Below are 6,978 nucleotides of genomic sequence, written 5' to 3' on the forward strand. Positions count from 1 at the left end.
TAGTGTAGTTCTGTATGTTGAAAAAATAATGAAAAAGTTGTTGTATAGTATGTCAAAAAAGTTATACAAAGTCATAGTATAGAATTTAGAAATAAGCCATAGTACAGTATGTAAAGAAATAAGTGCTGAACAAGTCAAAATAAAGTCATAGTATAGTATGTCTAAAATAATAATGAAAAAGTTATACTATAGTATCTTAAAAAAGTGATAAAAGGTCATAGTACAGTATGTTGAAAAATAAGTGATACATAAGTCATAGTATATGTTGAAAAAGTGATAAAAGGTCATAGTATAGTGCATTGAAAAAAGTGATAAAAAAGTCATAAAAGAGTCATAGAATAGTATGTCAAAAAAAAAGAGTCATAGTGAGTATGTCAAAAAGTCAAAGTCAAAACAGTCATAGTATAGCGTGTCAAATAAAACAATGAAAAAGTCCTAATATGGTATGTCAAAAAAAGTTATAAAATATCATAGTATAGAATGTAGAAAAAAGTTATAGAACAGTATGTTGAAAAATAATTCTTGGTATTGTATGTCAAAAAGTAATAAAAAAGTCATAGTGTATTACTGTATGTTGAAAGAATAATGAAAAAGTTGTTTTATAGTACGTCAAAAAAAGTTATACAAAGTCATAGTATAGAATTTAGAAAAAAGTCATAGTATAGTATGTCTAAAATAATAATGAAAAAGTCATACTATTGTATGTCAAAAAATGAAAAAGTAATAGTAAAGTATGTTTAAAGAAGTCCTGAAAAAATCATTGTACAGAATGTCAAAACAAATTATAAAACGTCATAGTACAGTATTTTGAAAAATAATTGAAACATAAGTCATGGTATAATATGACGTAATAGTGATAAAAAAAGTCATATTATTTGCGTCAAATCTTTTTTTAAAAAGTCGTAAAAAAGTCATGGCATAATATGTCAAAAGATTTTAAAAAGTCATAGTATAGTACATAGAAAAAGTCATGAAAATGTAATAGAACAGTATGTTGAAAAGTAATTAAAAAGTCATAGTATAGTGTATTGTAAAAAGTAATTAAAAAAAGTCATAAAAGAGTCATAGAATAGTATGTCAAAAATTAAAGTCATCGTATAGTATGTTGAAAAAAGTGATTAAAAAAGTAATTGTATAGTATGTCGAAAAAAAATGAAAAAGTCATGGTATTGTATAGTTTGTCAAAACAATAACTAAAAAGTCATAGTATAGTATGACAAAAAGTCATAGTATAGTATGTCAAAAAAATCATAGTATAGTATGTAAAAATAAATATTGAAAAAGTCCTCATATGGTATGTCAAAAAAAGTTATAAAATGTGATAGTATAGTATGTAAAGAAATAAGTGCTGAAAAAGTCATGGTATAGTATGTCAAAAAATAATGACTCAGTCATGGTACAGTATTAAATGTCGAACAAAAGTGATAAAAAAGTCATAGTATAGAATGTCAAATGTCATGTTGAAAAATAAGTGATACATAAGTCATGCTATAGTATGTTGAAAAAGTCATTAAAAAGTCATAGTATTGTCTGTTGAACAAAAGTGATAAAAAGTCATTGTATAGTATGTCAAAGAAAGTCTAGCATAGAATATACAAAAAAAGACATAAAAAGTCATAGTAGAGTATTTAAAAAAATCCCAAAAAAGTTATAGTATAGTGTGTCGAAAAAAATAATGGAAAGGTAAAGTGTGTCAAAGAAAGTCATATTATAGAATGTAGAAAAAAGTCATAGTATAGTATGGAAAAAAATATGTGATAACAAAGTCATAGTATAGTATGTCAAACAAAAGTGATAAAAAAGTCATGTTATAGTATGTCAAAAAAAATAATAAGTCGTAGTATAGTATGTCGAAAAAAAGTTATAAAAGGTCATAGTATAGTACGTCAAAAAAGGTTATACAAAGTCATAGTATAGAATGTCGAACAAAAAGTCAGAAAAAGTCATAGCACAGTGTGTAAAAAAATAAGTGATAAAAACATTATAGTATGTTATGTTGAAAAAGTGATAAAAAGAAGTCATAGTATAGTATGTTTAATAGAATAATAAAAAGTCATAGTATAGTATGTCAAACAAAAGTGATAAAAAAGTAATGTTATAGTATGTCAAAATAAATAATAAGTCGTAGTATAGTATGTGAAAGAAAGTTATAAAAGGTCATAGTATAGTACGTCAAAAAAGGTTATACAAAGTCATAGTATAGAATGTCGAAAAAAAAGTCATAGCACAGTGTGTAAAAAAATAAGTGATAAAAACATTATAGTATGTTATGTTGAAAAAGCGATATAAAGAAGTCATAGTATAGTATGTTTAATAGAATAATGAAAAGTCATAGTATGGTAAGTAAAAAAGTGTTTTAAAAAGTTATAGTGTGTCGAAAACTAAGTGATTAATAAGTATGTTGAAAAAGTGCTAAAAAAGTCATAATAAAGTGTGTGGAAAACAGTGATACGAAAAGTCATAGTAAAGTATGTTGAAAAAGTCATAAAAATAATTGTATAGTGTGTCGAAAAAAAATGAAAGTAATTGTATAGTATGTCATATAAATTGAAAAGTCAGGGTATTACTATGTAGAAAAAAAGTCAGAAAGAGTCATAGTACAGCCGAAAAATAAGTGACATATACATATATATGGACATAAGTCATAGAATACTATGTTGAAAAAGTTATAAAAAACATCATGTATGACGAAAAAAAAGTAAAGTCTATAGTAGGTCAAATAAAGTCACAAAAAAGCTGCATAGTATGTGGAAAAAAATGTGATTAAAAAAAGTCATAGTATAGTATGTAGAAAAAAAGTCATAAAAAGTCATAGTATAGTATGTAGAAAAAAAGTCATAAAAAGTCATAGTATAGTATGTCGGAAAATTTCCAAAAGTCATTTTGTGGAATCCCGAACTTTGTTGACCAATAAGGTTGGCATTCTAAACAGGCAGAACCGAATGTTGTTACCATCTCATCCATGGGCCCCACAGGATCATGGGACTTTGTACTCCGGATACCCATAACCAAGAGTGGAAGTACTTTTCTTTACACTACAATATAGTCATTATGTCACTATAAGGCTTAGTTTATTTAAAATCCTGAACAGCTCTAACTGTTTCTTGTAGATTTTACCATAAAATCTATGGCACTCCCACATTGGAGAAATTCTCAGACGTCTAGTATGTCAACCAAAGTGATTAAAAAATATCATTCAAAAGTCATGGTATGGTGTGTCAAAAAGTAAGGAAAAAGTAAAATGATAATGTGTTGAGAAATCAAAAAAAGTCGTAAAAAATCATAGTACAGTATGTAAAAACATATTATAAAAAGAGGCATAGTACAGTATGTCGAAAAAAGTCATTAAAAAGTCATAGTTTAGTATGTCAAAAAAAGTGATTAAAAAGTCATAGTATAGTATGTCCAAAAAGTATTAAAAAAGTCATGCCTAGTGTGTCTAAAAAATGTCAGTAATGTCAAAGTATAGTACTGTATATCTTAAAAAGTCATAAAAGATTTATGGTACAGTATGTCGATAAACAAGTGAAGAAAAAGTCATACAAAGGGTTTAGTGTGTCGATAAAAAAGTCATAGTATAATATGTCGAAAAAGTCATAGACGTCATAGTATGTAGAAAAGAGTAAAAAATGTCATAGTATAGTATGTCAAAAAAGCCTTAAAAAAGTCATACCATGGTGTGTTGACAAAAGTCATGAAAATGTCATAGTACAGTACTTCGAAAAAAAAGTCATAGTATAGTATGTCGAAAAAGTCATAAAGACGTCATAGTATAGTATGTAGAAAAAAGTTTAAAAAAAGTCAGTGTGTCAAAAAAGCCCTAAAAAAGTCATACCATGGTGTGTCGACAAAAGTCATAAAAATGTCGTAGTATAGTATGTCGAAAAATAAGTGATTAATAAGTATGTCGAAAAAGTGCTAAAAAAGTCATAGTATAGTTTGTTGAAAAAAATTGAAAGTAATTGTATAGTATGTCAAACAAATTGAAAAGTCATGGTATTACTATGTAGAAAAAAAGTCATAGTACAGCATGTCAAAAAATAAGTGACATATACATATATATGGACGTAAGTCATAGAATAGTGTTGAAATACGTTGAAAAAGTTATTAAAAACATCATAGTATAGTATGTCGAAAAAAAGTAATAAGTCATAGTATAGTATGTCGAAAAATTCCAAAAAGTCATTGTCTATATGTTGAACAAAGTCATAGAATAGTGTGTCGAACAAAGTGATAAAAACATCAGGCAAGGCAAGGCAGCTTTATTTGTATGGCACATTTCAGCAACAGGGCAATTCAAAGTGCTTTACATAAAAACAATTAAAATAATAAAAGTCATGGTATGGTGTGTCAAAAAGTAAGGAAAAAGTCAAATGATAATGTGTTGAAAATTCAAAAAAAGTTGTAAAAAATCATAGTACAGTATGTAAAAACATATAAAAAAGTCATAGTACAGTATGTCTAAAAAAGTCATAGTTTAGTATGTCAAAAAAAGTGATTAAAAAGTCATAGTATAGTATGTCAAATTCTTTTTTTAAAAGTCATGTATAGTGTGTCTAAAAAATGTCAGTAATGTCATAGTATAGTACTGTATATCCTAAAAAGTCATAAAAGATTTATGGTACAGTATGTCGATAAACAAGTGATGAAAAAGTCATACAAAGGGTTTAGTGTGTCGATAAAAAAAATCATAGTATAATATGTCGAAAAAGTCATAAAGACGTCATAGTATGTAGAAAAAAGTTAAAAATGTCATAGTAGAGTATGTCAAAAAAGCCTTAAAAAAGTCATACCATGGTGTGTCGACAAAAGTCATGAAAATGTCATAGTACAGTACTTCACAAAAAAAGTCATGGTATATTATGTTGACAAAAGTCATAAAAATGTCATGGTATAGTATGTCGGAAAAAAATCAAAAAGTCAGTCTTTATTTTGAAAAATGTCATAGGATAGTATGTCAAAAAAAGTGATAAATGTCACTGTACAGTATGTCAAAATAATGAAAAAGTCAAAGTATTGTATGTTCAAAACAAAAGTCAGAGTACAGTGTGTAAAAAATATTCATAGTCAAGTATTAATATGGTATGTCAAGAACAGTATGTAGAACAAAGTCATATGTCAAAAAAGTGATAAAGTCATAGTATAGTATGTCAAAAAAAGAATGAAAGTCACATTATAGTATGGCAAAATAACAAAAAAGTCAAAGTATTTATTGTCGAAAACAAAAGTCATAGTGTGTCAAAACTAGTCATAAAGTAATAATGTATGTCAAAAAAATGTCAGAATAGCATGTAGAACAAAGTGATAAAAAAGTCATTGTATGTTGGAAAAGTGATAAAAAGTCCTAGTATAGTATGACAAAAAAGAATGAAAGTCATAGTATAGTGAATCAAAAAAAAAAATCATTGTCATAGTATTGTTATAAAAGTTGGAAAAAAGTCAAAGTACAGTGATGAAATAGTCATAGTATAGTGTGTCGATAAAAAAAGTCATAGTAATGGTGTGTCAAAAAAAGTGATAGTCATAACAATTGTATAGTATATTACATATTAGTCAATTAAAGTCATAGTATAAGTGTGTTGAAAAAGTCATTAAAAAGTCATAGTATAGTATGATGTAAAAAGTTTTTGAAAAAGTCCTAAAAATGTAATAGTATAGTATGTTGAAAAAGTCATTTAAAAAAAGTCAGTAGAGTATGTCGGAAAATTCAAAAAAGTCATATTCTGTATGTTAAATAAAGTATAATAAAGTATAGTATCTGGTAAAAAGTGATAAAGTCACAGTATAGCATGTTGAAATAAATAATGAAAAAATCATAGTATGTTGAAAGTCATAAAAAAGTCAGAGTATAGAATGTTGCAAAAAGTCGTAGTATTTCATCCCAAACCTTTCCAGTGCCAATCCACCCTTATTGCTGTGGTCAACCAACGACCCCCTGGACCTAAACTCAACGCCCACAAACTGAGCCACTGCCAGACATCCTATAAAACATCAGAAAATGTAGTCTAGTATGTTGTGAAAAAAGGGATTAAAAACCAAACCACAATCAAGGCTTATAGAGAGTAAATCATTTTATTAACATTCATAATTCTTCATCAGCCAAAACGCTAAATGACCTGATTAAAATCCTACACACAAAACTGAATGACAAAGTAGAAACAAATTCATTTTAACTGTAGAATTAAAAAAAGGTAAATCGTGCCAGCTGTAGCATCAAGGGGTTAATTATTTGTGTGTCAACCAGAGCACCCAACAAGCTAACACAAAAGTGAAAAAAGCATTAACATGATGATTTCTACCTGTTTAGCTTAGTTGGTTAGTAGTGAGTTCCCTTTTTACTTTTCATTTAGTTTTAGGTGAGATCAAAAAGCTTGAATACTGAGCGGTTTTTAGGCTGTGACAGGTTCGACCAAGTTCGACCATTTTACTCTAAACCTTCTGTAAACCTAGGTATAGATACTGTATATGCTTTTCTTTTTACACTGTAAAACTTGTTTTTAAAAGGGTTAAAAATACTGGTGATCAAAGCTGTACATCGAGCCAATCCTACCCAGAATGCAAACCCATCTCCTGGGTGCATCGTAGTACACAGTACATTACACTTAGCATTCTGACTGACTTAGCTTCCCTTGCCACACTTCCCTGAGTCCCGTCAACAAGATTTCTGCACGAGATGATCTAACGGAGGAGGGAGGATTAACAACTCCTCCATTTTACCACACATTCTTTACCTTCTCTTTATTTTTAATCACTGAGAACGCTCATCTTTTTGTCAGTCCTTAAAATTTGACCAAACAACAACACTGACTACAGTGAACTCTGAGCTCTTCAAACAGGCCGTCGCTGATTTTACCTGATAAAAATTTAGTTCATCCAACTTTGACTGAAAGATAAAGAATTGATTTGCCACTCAGATCATGCATTTGACAATAAAAGGCATTTCAAAATTTAATTTCACCTAAATCTGCTCTATTCCTT

This window comes from Etheostoma cragini, chromosome 15 (assembly GCF_013103735.1).
Source record: "Etheostoma cragini isolate CJK2018 chromosome 15, CSU_Ecrag_1.0, whole genome shotgun sequence".
Classification (NCBI taxonomy): Eukaryota; Metazoa; Chordata; class Actinopteri; order Perciformes; family Percidae; genus Etheostoma; species Etheostoma cragini.